This window comes from Phaethon aethereus (genome assembly GCF_964289735.1).
Source record: "Phaethon aethereus genome assembly, chromosome: 2".
NCBI classification, from domain to species: domain Eukaryota; kingdom Metazoa; phylum Chordata; class Aves; order Phaethontiformes; family Phaethontidae; genus Phaethon; species Phaethon aethereus.
Window position 1 is genome coordinate 23,466,075 of NC_138582.1, and position 13,866 is coordinate 23,479,940.

Below are 13,866 nucleotides of genomic sequence, written 5' to 3' on the forward strand. Positions count from 1 at the left end.
AAAATAATGATTTACAGCTTTCTTGCTGCGGTGTGGTTGAATGATGAAATGAAGTTTCTACTTTTTTACATGTAGCACCAAAATTTCAACTTAAACAGTTACCAGATTTCACTATAAGACATTTTTAATAAGTGCTGCTTACAGCACTGTGATACTGCTGTTCTCCTTCAAAAGCACAAAGCAGAGGAGCTATATGCTGAAAGCATCTGTTATTTTTGGACACTATGGCTTCCCTTTTAGGTTTTCTTCCTATCTACTTCTTGGCATTTTTAACCTGGCAAATCCCATCTGATATCAACATGGAAAGAAGTCAGTTCACAGGTGATCTCAAATGGCTGAAAACTAATGCTAACACAAAAGAGCCAAAAATGAGACAAAGTTTTATATTCATTTTTAAACAGAGAGGATGGCACTGCAATCATTTAAGTATAACTATGGCTTACTGAAGTGTTAATTTATTTAGCTGTTTAAGACTACATGTTTTACCAGCAAATAAGCACTAGCTCAGCAAGCCATTTCGAGCCAGTTACTTGTTGAAATTCTGTGAGTTTTGCTACACATAATTGTTCTGTTGGGCTTAAACACATTCACTCTCCAGTCTTCATCAAAAGAAATTTATAGTCATGACTGGATACAACATAAATGTTACATAAAAGCTTGACAGCTTTGAAAATCGCCTTCTCATGAGAATTATCCCTATGTTCTGTTGCTACTTGGTTTTAAAAGGGAAGCAGTTTGGTTTTTTATGTACAAAACCATCAGAGAGCTGCCTAGGAAGAAACTGTCCCACCATGACACGAGCATTTTGTTAGCTGTCTTCCACTTTGGCTCTCCTGCTAGTCATCTCTCTTGGTTCATGAGATGAACTCACCACACTAGAGTGCTTCCCTCAAGAGGGCCTCAAGGACTGTAGATTAAGAGAAAATAATTATGATCTTCTTTATGGTCTTCTTTGATGATAGCCTAGTGAGTGAGGAGAAACGTAAGAGATTTGTAGAGTCTGATCAGACCCAGACCTCAAGGTGAGGGAGAGGGGAAATTAAGCTCTGGTGATTTTTGGCACTGAAGGTCCTCATGCAAAAACATGAGGAGTCCTGCTCAAAATAAGTTGATATGGCTGTGAGAGGAGGTTAGTAAGGTCAATTCTGTCCCTGCTAAAGGAATATTTTTTCTTCTCCTGTCTTTCAGGAAGAGAAGAGTCAGAGGTTTGTGCAAGATTGCGTGCTGATGTCACTGTGTGCAAATAGCGTTCGCCTGTGAGAAACGATCCAGGAAAGGGAGGAGGAATCCATGCATGACCATGGTGTTAGTCACAACTGTAAAGGCTTTGAGGTCTATTTTTAAACATGATGATATGAGCACTTCGTGTTGGTCAGCCATATGGCCTTCTGTAACTGTAGCCTGGCTACAACCCTGTTATCACTAATGCCATTGCAAATCAGAGAACGGGAGAAGCCTAATTTCAGATAAAATCAGTATGTTTCTTCATCTGCCTTGAGGAAAGAGAAAGATGGGAGTAAAGAAGAGAGGACAGAGAACAAGTGCTATCATCCCAGTATGCTTACAGAAAATGTATCTCGGCTGTAGTCGTGAGGTTACGCTAAGTGCAGCAAAGAGACAGAGATTAAATAGTTATTTTAGTGAAAAACCAGCCTTCTCCAGATGTCACAAGCAAAGTCCGCTCATTCACACCGAGAACATTCCCTGAACTTTGGATTTACTTGGCTGCTGTTTTCAGAAGGAGCTGTGCTACAGACCAAAATGCTGCTGGAGGGCCTTGCCTCGCTTGGCCGTTAAGCCTACCCATGACATCACTTCAGCGCACAGATTATTCCTTTGCAGTTTCACTCTGCACCTGGGAGCCCTTACTGTGCGCCGCGGGTTTATTGTACTTCATCTGTGGAAGCAGAGCAGCCTGAGTTGGCCGGCCTCAGAGGGCGGTAGACCGATAGCTACGGGGGCATCGGTTGTTGTTTGCTCTTTGCATTCCTAATGGTTGAGGCAAAGTTATCAGCCCGAATCTGCTGTTGTTGACCACAGCTGTATCACTGATATGATACCAGTGCGTTCAATGTTTGGCTGGGTTCACAGGCAACAGGACGGTAGCACCTTTGTTTCATGCTCTCTGTGCAATTCATCATAAAGATAGGAAGGAAAAACACAGATTTAAATAGCTTCAAGAACAGTTAAAAAGCAACGGCAAAAAAAAGAAAGCTTGAAGCAGCCCGGCATAACACTGCAAAACAGTGATTTGCAGAGACCTCCATGTAAGAACTGCAGCTGGAGACAGGAGGTTGGAGACGAAGCCCTTGGGATTCAGTCAGAGATTAAGACATCTAACCTTACTTATGGCCCATTACAGTGCGTGGGGATCTAAGGAATAGCTTAGAGAGCAGTTCGGCTGCCCAGCCAGAGGAGGGTCACCTCAGGAAGATAAACAAAGCACCTAGTGATCCAGGTAGGATCCAGAAGGATATGGGCCTCCTGTTGGCCCTATGTCTTACCTGCCAGTCCTACCAGGGTATCTCAGCTGCCTTATGGTGTGAAATGGCACTGAGCACCTCTCTGTACACAAACTGCATCTCAGGTTGTCTATGGTGAGAACTTACACATCCAGCTTACACGCAGACAACATGATTTTTGCTGTCTAGAGCTGAATCTCACACCTCGTCTCACTTGGTTAAGCTGCCTTCTGTCTGCTAACTCTGAGCCTTCCGTTCTGTCTCAGGAGATGCTCATGCATCCTGATTCCTTTGCCATGTTATGCAAAAAGGTTGAGTACTTCAAAATTTATTGCTTTGAGATATTACATTTTGCAAAGATTTACTTAAGATACAGCAAGGTGTTAGTAATTACATGGAAAAAATGAATATAGTTAGTACTGTAAAGTAGCTGACCCTCTTCTAAAGGTTGTTATGAAATTCACAATTATCTTCTAAAACTCAAATTTCACAGTTGGTGGGGGTTATGTTGTGGTTTTTTGTTTGGTTGGTTGTGGTTTTTTTAATTAGGAAATAGTTCAAAGAGGAACAACATTCCCACATAGTTATTTTAAACATAAATGGATTTTATATTATTGTTCAGGTTCGACGATTCAATTCCCTGAGATCGGTTCTGTGAGAGCCATCGAGTGATACAAAGGCCTGAATGAGGAACCTGAATTGTCTTCCAGCAAATCAGAGCAACAGGAAAATTATAGGTTAGAGTCAGAATTTTTAGCATAAACCTAGTCTGAAATAAGAGACAAGACTGTCATTAACTGAAATGGGGATAGTATTTAACTCATTCATTTTAGCTTTTCCAGTTTTGAAGCTCTACGATTTGAAGTGCTTGTATATTTAAATAAGTATTTTATTATTACAACAGCTTTTTTTCACCTAAACACAAAATAATTCTTTTCTTCCTTTCCTAAGGAATACCTTTTCAGGAGGTCAGCTAAAGTATTTAATGAATCTAAAGCTTTTTTTTAAGAATTTAAAGCTTTCTTTTTTAAAATAATTTAAAGTTATTTTTAGACTCTACCTAAACACTTATTTTAATATATTTTTCCATTAGAAAAAATTAGAATATTATTAGAAACAGCTACTTTACAGTACCAACCACATCACTTATTAGAAAAAATGCCAAGATCTATATACCATAATCTATTCTGATATCAGCAATAGTTTAATTATAAATTTTCCACAGAGTTTGGTTCCACTTGAGAAAACTCAGAGCAATGGTGTTTGAAATTGTTGTTTGTATTAATAGTGACTACTACAACAGTCATTCTGTTGAATATGATGGCAGTAACTGTCTACACACCTAAAACAAATGCTGCAGCAGGCTACCTGTGTAGGTGTCTCAAGATGGCTTTATTGCTGTCGTCTCAGAGACACAATTATGAAAGGTTTGGCTCTTCTTTCATTCATCTGAAAAAATAAGGCATTATTTATATCGCCTTTGGACCACCTCATATCTTCAGAGAAGGTATTGCTGATGTATCTACTTTGCAAAGAGTCAATCAGACCTTTCTCTCCAAGGCTGAGGAAAGAAGCTTCTTCTAAGCCGTGGTGTTTCCACAAGCTCAGAAGTCCAGGTAGAGACCAGAGTGAAAATTAGATCAAAAGCACCTTCACTTGGTAACAAAGATGCGCATTTACAAGTACTTTTCTAAATTCTTATGAAAAGTTTTTCCCTGCAAGTGGATCACTTGCGCGTCTGTAGAAACTAACCATTTTGGACAGTTTAGGTGAAGAATTCAAATTACACCAGTTCCGTATTTGGAAAGAAACTTTCTATTTCATTCTGCTGAAGTAAAACTGTGTTAACTTATATTCTTCAGATTATGTACTCTGTACATTTAAAAATGCAACTGATTTACTATTTTAGCACAATTATTTGTCTTATTGACAGGGCTTTAAACTAGACTCAAAGTGGGAGGGGGATAATATCAGGGTCACCGATGACAAGCTGTGGGATGACACACCAAGGTTAGAGGAATGGGGTGGTAGCAAGGCCCCTCAGCCTTTTGCACCAGAGAAAAACCTCAAAGGAATTAAAGGATGTTCCTCTAAGAGCATGACATGGCCGACAGCCCAGCTGAAGTGTCTTTACACCAATGCATGAAGCATGGACAACAAACAGGAAGAGTTGGAAGCCACTGTGCTGCTAGAAAGCTACAACCTGGTCGCCATTAATGAAACTTGGTGGGATGAATCCCACGACTGGAGTGCGGCTATCGATGGGTACAGGCTGTTCAGAAGGAGGAGGCGAGGCAGGAAGGGTGGAGATGTTGCCCTCTACGCAAACAAATGGATGGAGTGTGGTTGGTGTCTACTACAGGCTGCTTGATCAAGGGGAGTCTATTGACAAAGACTTCTCACTCCAGCTACAGGAGGCATTGCACTCACAGGCTCTCATCCTGCTGGGGGACTTCAACCACCCCAACATCTGCTGGAAAAGTAGCACAGCAAGCTGTAGGCAATCCAGGAGACTCCTGGAATGCACTGAGGATAACTTCCTGTGCCAGGTAACAGACAGTCCTACCGGAGGGAATACCATACTGGACCTGTTGGTCACCAATGCATGTGAGCTAATTGGTGACATGAAGACTGGAGGCAGCCTGCGCTGCAGTGATCATGTAGTGGTGGAGTTCACAGTCCTGAGGGATATGGGGCAGGTGAAGAGTAAATTCAGGTGCTGCCCGGTTGTGTAGGGATGAGGTCAGGAGGGCCAAGGCACAGCTGGAGCTGAACTTGGCAAGGGATGCAAAGAATAATAAGAAGGGCTTCTACAGGTATGTCAGCCAGAAAAGGAAGGTCAAAGAAAGTGTAACCCCCTGATGAGCAAGACTGGCAGACTGGTAACAAGAGATGAGAAGACTGAAGTGTTTAACAACTTCTTTGCCTCAGGCTTCACTGGCAGTCTCTCTTCCCACACCTCTCCAGGGGACAGACTGCAAGACAGGGACTGGAGGAGCAAAGTCCCTCCCACTGTAAGAGAAGATCAGGTTTGAGACCACCTCAGGAACCTGAACATTCACAAGTCTGTGGGACCTAATGAGATGCATCCCAAAGTCCTGAGGGAATCGGCTGATGTAGTTGCCAAGCCACTCTCCGTGATATTTGAAAAGTCCTGGCAGTCAGATGAAGTCCCTGGAGATGGGAAACATTGCACCTATTTTTAAAAAAGGTAGCAAGGAGGACCCTGGGAGCTACTGACCCGTCAGACTCACCTCTGTGCCTGGGAAAACCACAGAACAGATCCTCCTAGAAGCTCTGCTAAGGCACATGGAAGACAGGGAGGTGATTCGAGAGAGTCAGAATGGCTTCTCCAAGGGCAAGTCCTGCTTGACCAACCTAGTGGCCTTCTGTGATGGAGTGACCACATCAGTGGACAAGGGAAGAGCTATGGATGTCATCTATCTGGACTTCTGTGAGGCCTTTGACACGGTCCCCCACAACATCATTTTCTCTAAATTGGCGAGAAATTGATTTGAAGGGGGGACTGTTTGGTGGATGAGGAATTGGTTGGATGGCCGCATCCAGAGGGTAGTGGTCAATAGCTCAATGTCCAGAGGGACATCAGTGATGAGTGGTGTCCCTCAGGGGCCCATTTTGAGACCAGTACTCTTTAATATTTTCATCAATGACATAGACAGTGGGATTGAGTGCACCCTCAGCAAGGTTGCAGATGACACCAAGCTGAGTGGTACAGTTGACATGCCTGAGGGACAGGATGCCATCCAGAGGGACCTGGACAAGCTCAAGGAATGGGCCCGTGTGAACCTCATGAGGTTCAACAAGGCCAAGTGCAGGGTCCTGCACAAGGGTCAGGGCAAACCCCAGTATCCATACAGGCTGGGGGATGCAGGGATTGAGAGCAGTCCCGCTGAGGAGGACTTGGGGGTACTGGTGGATGAAAAGCTGGACATGAGCCAGCAATGTGCGCTCGCAGCCCAGAAGGCCAACCATATCCTGGGCTGCATCCAAAGCAGCATGGCCAGCAGGTCAAGGGAGGTGATTCTGCTCCTCTACTCCATGCTGGTGAGACCCCACCTAGAGTCCTGCGTCCAGCTCTGGAGCCCTCAGCACAGGAAAGATATGGACCTCTTAGAGCGGGTCCAGAGGAGGCCACCAAAATGATTAGAGGGATGGAACACCTCTCCTGGAGGACAGGCTGAGAGAGTTGGGGTTGTTCAGCCTGGAGAACAGAGGGCTCTGGGGAGACCTGCTTGCAGCCTTCCAGTACCTTCTAAGAAAGATGGGGACAGACTTTTTAGCAGGGCCTGTAGCCATAGGACAAGCAGTAATGGTTTTAAGCTAAAAGAGGGTAGATATGAACTAGATAGAAGGAAGAAAATTTTCACAATGAGGGTGGTGAAACCCTGGCACAGGTTGCCCAGAGAGGTGGTCAATGCCCCATCCCTGGAAACATCCCAGGTCAGGTTGGATGGGGCTCTGAGCAACCTGCTCTAGTTGAAGATGTCCCTGCTCATTGCAGGGGGGTTGGACTAGATGACCTTTAAAGGTCCCTTCAAACCCAAAGATTCTATGATTCTATGAAATAGTGTTACTAATGTCTATGAAGTTTCACGTGGGTGAATCTGGCAAGTTAGGTCTTGTGTTTAGATATCGGAGATAAAGACAAGGATGCATCTGAATTCAGGGCAACCAAGCAGAGATTGCAGCTACTGAATATTTCTAAGAAAACCAGGCTGCTGATAAGAGGGGAAGAATATCGCTTAGCAGCCTGAAAACATTCAGAACTGCAGCCTCTGGTAGAGTGTCAGTTTATAAATCCAAGAGGAAGAAGGGAAGGGAGCAGTGGAAGAGTGTAAAAGACTGAGAGGAAGGGGAGGACAGAGTAGGTGAAGGACAAAGAACTAAGAGATTGAGTTAAGAGGGCGCAATGACCTACAACAGAGTGATTTAACCAAGTTGATAAGACAGAGCAGAACAAGACTCAGTACTGTATCAGCAATAGTGTGGCCAGCAGGAGCAGGGAAGTGATTGTGCCCCTGTACTCAGCACTGGTGAGGCCGCACCTTGAATCCTGTGTTCAGTTTTGGGCCCCTCACTACAAGAAGGATGGTGAGGTGCTGGAGCGTGTCCAGAGAAGGGCAACGAAGCTGGTGAGGGGTCTGGAGCACAAGTCTTATGAGGAGCGGCTGAGGGAACTGGGGTTGTTTAGCCTGGAGGAAAGGAAGCTCATGAGAGACCTTATCGCTATCTACAACTAACTGAAAGGAGGTGGTAGTGAGGTGGGTGTTGGTCTCTTCTCCCAAGTAACTAGTGATAGGATGAGAGGAAACATCCTCAAGTTGCACCGGGGGGGCTTAGATTGGATATTAGGAAAAAATTCTTTACTGAAAGAGTGGTTGTGCGATGGAACAGGCTGCCCAGGGGAGGTAGTGGAGTCACCATCCCTGGAGGTGTTCAAAAATCTTGTAGAGGTGGCAGTTCAGGACATGGTTTAGTGGGCGTGGTGGTGTTGGGTTGACGGTTGGACTTGATGATTCTGGAGGTCTTTTCCAACCTTAGTGATTCTAAGACTGGGGAGCAAGCAGGGCTAAGCCATTGTCCGTGGCTACTCCAGTGTGGAGAGTGGGTCCTTACCGAGTGAGATTGTTCGATATATCCCAGATTGATGTTTGTTCCTACAGTTGCTTTCTCCATCATGTTTACAGGTGACGTTAAGTTGAAAACAGTTTTTCTGTTTTCTGTTAGCCAGAGCAGGTAACTGGTACATGGGAAACCAGGTGGGTTTCAGCTGGATCAGTTGGTAGATCTGCCTTGGACTGACACTATTGCTGACACAAGGTAGAGAATAGCAAAACAGATGTATGCAAGAATAAAGTAACCATGTAATGATGTCCACAGTGCCTTTGTCCCCAGAGACCATGAATTTCTCCTGAAGATTCTTGAAGTAAAAGGCAAGCTTCTACCAGGCTCTATTAGAAGTATCAAAACCCTAAATTTTGAATATTTAACTTAAAATCTGTTTGTTGTGAAAGGAAAACTTGGTGGCTCAGGAAGTACAGAAATATTTTTCACACATCAAAAAATCCAGAAATCCGTTTTAAAAAGAGAAAAAGGTTAAAAGGCCTTTCACAATGTTTTACAGCCTCTAGCTGCAGGATCACTCTATCTTTTCCCTGTGTTGCTGTGGGTGTGAAGGAGGGTTGTATGGTACAGAAGGTTGAAAGTTGAAGACTTGCTTTGATGGAAAAAGCACATGATTCCTAATAATCCCTTCACTTAATATTTGGTAAAATCAATGGAAATAGTGAGCAGTGTAGTCAAGGAATCCACTCTTACAATATCGAAATCACATAATGTACCTGAAATTAGACATGTAAATTTTTAGGCAGGAATTCTGAGTCCACCAGCATTCTATTTCACTATCAGGATGTGTACATCTCTTCTCTTCAGGCTCTTCAGTGAGAGGTTGAATACGTGCGTGGCACCATATGAATCTCTAGGGAGTATGTGCAAGCAAAGCATCGTAATTATGGACAATAATAAAAACTTCCTTGCTATTATGAGACCATGAGATGAAATCATTAAAAGATCACTTTCGCAAGAGTTTTACCCTGGTAGCTTTTTGAAAGTAGCTCGAGTTCGCTCTCTAGAGGTGAAAAATAAAGATTTCATTTCTTAAGACTCTTCAATCAAAACGATCAAGAATTCGTTAGAGAACACACACACACACAGACATTTCAAGACCTATGTTAAATGTACTAAAATAATAGTACGTTGCTGTTCCAGATACTTCTGTGCAGCAGCTCTCTCTCTCTTATTTTGACTACAGACATGTAAATTGTGACAATCCAGTTATGCCTGCTTTTCCTATTAGGACATGAATCATCTCTTGTTACTTATAGAATCATAGAAGCATTTAGGTTGGAAAAAACCTCCAAGATCATCAAGTCCAACCATTAACCTAACACTGCCAAGTTCACAACTAAAGCACCACATCTACACGTCTTTTGAATATCTCCAGGGAGGGTGACTCAACCACTTCCCTGGGCAGCCTCTTTCAGTGCTTGACAACACTTTCCGTGAAGAAATTTTTCATAATATCCAATCTAAACCTCCCCTGGTGCAACTTGAGGCCATTTCTTCTCATCCTATCGCTTGGTACCTGGAAGAAAAGACCGAAATCCACCTCACTATAACCTTTCAGGTAGTTGTAGAGAGTAGTAAGGTCTCTCATGAGCTTCCTTTCCTCCAGGCTAAACAACCCCAGTTCCCTCAGCCGCTCCTCATAAGACTTGTGCTCCAGACCCCTCACCAGCTTCGTTGCCCTTCTCTGGACACGCTCCAGCACCTCAACATCCTTCTTGTAGTGAGGGGCCCAAAACTGAACACAGGATTCAAGGTGCGGCCTCACCAGTGCTGAGTACAGGGGCACAATCACTTCCCTGCTCCTGCTGGGCCACACTATTGCTGATACAGGCCAGGACGCTGTTGACCTTATTGGCCACCTGGGCACGCTGCTGGGTCATGTTCAGCTGGCTGTCAACCAGCACCCCCAGGTCCCTTTCCACCGGGCAGCTCTCCAGCCACTCCTCCCCAAACCTGTAGCATTGCATGGGGTTGTTGTGACCCAAGTGTAGGACCCGGCCCTTGGCCTTATTAAACCTCATACAATTGACCTCGGCCCATCGATTCAGCCTGTCCAGATCCCTCTGCAGAGCCCTCCTACCCTCAAGCAGATCAACATTCCTGCACAGCTTGGTGTCATCCACAAACGTACTGAGGGTGCACTTGATCCCCTCATCCGGGTCATTGATAAAGATATTGAACAGAACTGGCCCCAGTACTGAGCCCTGGGGAACACTATTTGTGACTGGCCACACACTGGATTTAACCCCATTCACCATGACTCTTAGGGTCCGGCCACCCAGCCATTTTTTCACCCAGTAAAGAGTACACCCACCCAAGCCACGAGCAGCCAGTTTTTCCAGGAATATGCTGTGGGAAATGTTGTCAGAGGCTTTTATAAAGTCCAGGTAGACAACAACCACAGCCTTACCCTCACCCATTAAGCAGGTCACCTTGTCATAGAAGGAGACCAGGTCACCCAAGCAGGACCTGCCTTTCATGAACCCGTGCTGACTAGGCCTGATCACCTGGCTGCCCTGCATGTACAGCATGATGGCACTCAAGATGATCTGCACCATAACATTCCCTGGCACCAAGGTCAGACTGACAGGCCTGTAGCTCCCCAGATCCTCCTTCCAGCCCTCCTTGTAGATGTGCGTCACATTTGCTAACCTCCAGTCAACTGAAACCTCCCCGGAGAGCCAGGACTGCTGATAAATGACTGCAAGTGACTTGATGAGCACTTGCGCCAGCTCCTTCAGTAGCCTTGGGTGCATCCCATCTGGCTCCATAGACTTGTGTGCATCTAAGTGGTGGAGCAGGTCACTAACCATTTCTCCTTGGATTATGGGGGCTCCATTCTGCTCCCTGTCCCTGTCTTCCAGCTCAAGGGGCTGGGTATCCCAAGAGCAACTGGCCTTACCCTTCAAGACTGAAGCAAAGGCGGCATCAAGTACCTCAGCCTTTTGCTCATCCTTTGCCACTGTATTTCTCCCCGCATCCAATAAAGGATGGTGAATCTCCTTCACCCTCCTTTTGTAGAAGCATTTTTTATTCTCTTTCACGGCAGTAGCCAGATTAAGTTCTAGTTGGGCTTTGGCCTGTCTGATTTTCGCCCTGCACAACCTCACAAGATCCTTGTAGTCCTCCTGAGTTGCATTCCCCTTCTTCCAAAGGTCCCAAACTCTCCTTTTTCTCCTGTGTTACAGCCAAAGCTCTCTGTTCAGCCAGGTCTTCTTCCCCACCAGTTCATCTTTCGGCACATCAGGACAGCCTGCTCCTGCACATTTAAGATTTCCTTCTTGAAGAACGTCCAGCCTTCCTTTACTCCTTTGCCCTTCAGGACTGCCTCCTATAGGACTGTCAACCAGCCTCTTAAATGGGCCAATATCTGCCCTCTGGAAGTTCAAGGTGGCAGTTCTGCTGACCCCCTTCCTTACTTCTCCATGAATTGAAAACTCAGTCATTTTGTGACCACTATGCCCAAGATGGTCTCCAACCATCACATCACCCATAAGTCCTTCTCCGTTCATGAACAGGTCCAGTGAGGCCCCTTCCCTGGTTGGCTCAGTCACTAACACTATAAGGTGTGTTTTATTGTAATAAAAATAAGATTCCCATACTGCTCACATTCCAGAGTAGATTATGTTCCTCATTTCTTCCACAAATTACTTTCTATCTTAATCACCTGGCATGCTTCTCAGAAGCAGAATGAAAATTTTCCATTTCTACACAGTTCAAACCCTGTTCCATTTGCCAGAAATATTTTAAGAACCACAGAAATATAATAAAGTGTAAAAAGAGGTGGTTTTAGTTGTAGCCTTTCCCTATAAATCAAATGTAACACAGACTAACGCCCACCGCCTGTATCCAAGGTACTTTTTACCACTAGGAAAGCCCAAGGGTATCAGACATCTGCTATTCCATGGCTAGTCACTACCATTTAATGTTCTATCATCTTCCCTTTCTTGTAAACAGCAATTCTGAGTTTCTTCAGCCACAAGTAAGTCCAGCCTAGATGCGTCACTGAAAGGAAATGCACTGCAGGCATTTCCCTGCAGCACAGAGAGGACCACAGGGGAGCAGGTATTGTCCTGCAGCCCATGGAGAGATCCATGCCAGAGCAGATAATTCACACTGTAGCCTCTGGAGGACCCCACATCAGATCAGGTGGACATGCCCTGGAAGAAATGTGGCCCATAGAGGACCCATGCTAGACTAGGTTTATCCTGAAGGACTGCAGCATATGGAAGGAGCCATGCTGGAGCAGGGGAAAAGTGCGAGGAAGAAGGTGAGGCAGAGAAGAACTGTTACGAACTGATCATACCCCCCCCGCCCCGCTTCCCCATCCCTCTGTGCTACTGGGCAGAAGGAAGGAGGCTGGGGATAAAGGAATGAAGTTGAGCCTTGGAAAAAACAAGGGGGATAAGTTCTGGAGGGTTTTTTTGTGTCTGCTTCTCACCATCCAAATCTATTTTAACTGGCAATAAAACTGGAATCCTAAGCCTTTGTACTGCGCTTTTTTTGTAAGAAGGCTTTGAAAACAAAATCAGAAGAGAAGATGAACAGAGACAACAGTTTAGCCTGCTTACTTCTGTGATCAGGGAAGCTTTAATTAAATGCTTCCAGTGGACCAAAAAAACCTCTTTACCCCTGTGAAGTTTCTTTCAGTTACAGTGGGCTCAGGACCAAGACTTCTATCTTTGTACATAGTAATAACAAAAGCCAGTGGAAGGGGCAGAGCTGAGTGATAGAGGGGAAAACCCCTTCCACTTGCTCACACACTTCAACAACCTGGTCAACGCAGTAAGCAGCTATTATCTTCTGTAAGGAAATGAGAGCGAGCATGGGAGTGTGAGCACAGCCGAACACTTGATCTCACTCTTTCCCCTTTTACCTATAAAAAAATTTTAAAAAGTGAGAAAATCAAATATAATTTTACAGTAATTTTTTTTTTTTTTTATAGACTTCAAGCCCCATTTCGTTACCAGTAGCAACAAATTCTTCAAAAGTGCTTCTGGTTCAGGATTAGAGATTCTATAGATGAAAGCTTTACACTGCTTAGGATTCACAGTACTGGTATTTTCAGTTAGTGACCAAATTAGAAAAAATCCAGTGGTTACAGTATGTCAAATACTAATTTTGACAAATCAGTGCTCCTCCAGTCTCAGTCTTAATTCAAGTCAGTTTTAAAAGGTACTGCAGTTTTTAACCACATATTTAACAAATGGAATATGCAGAATACTTGTAATAGCTGTGATAACTGCTACTGAGATAAACAACCTCTCTCTGTAAACATTAAACGGAAGGTGTCATATTCCCTGTATGGTAGAAAGGATGCTGCCAAAAAAAAAAATATAAGTAAGCATCTAACAGTACAGTATTCAAATCCATAAAGTAGTCCCAAGCTTCAACTGATTGACAAGAACAAAGAATTATCAAAAAAGTCACACATCAACCTCGCTTGTTAGCATCCCAGGTTATTTCCATCTTCCCAATAACTGCCTCCTCTCTCTTCTTTAAAGTCATGAAGATATAAATGTGATAAACATTCATACATAGGCTTGGTGGCCAACCAACATACTTGAGCATTTCTGCACAAAGCAAAAGAAATACCTGCATCTCTTAGAAGTAGTTGTGCTGATGTCAACTGCATTTCTGTACCACTGCATGCAGGATGCCGCATCGGTTTTATGACTTGATACATTGCTTCAGCTTAGGCACAGGTATCTACAGTTACACGCGGTACAGGGAAGTGACACATTTGCACAGGTAG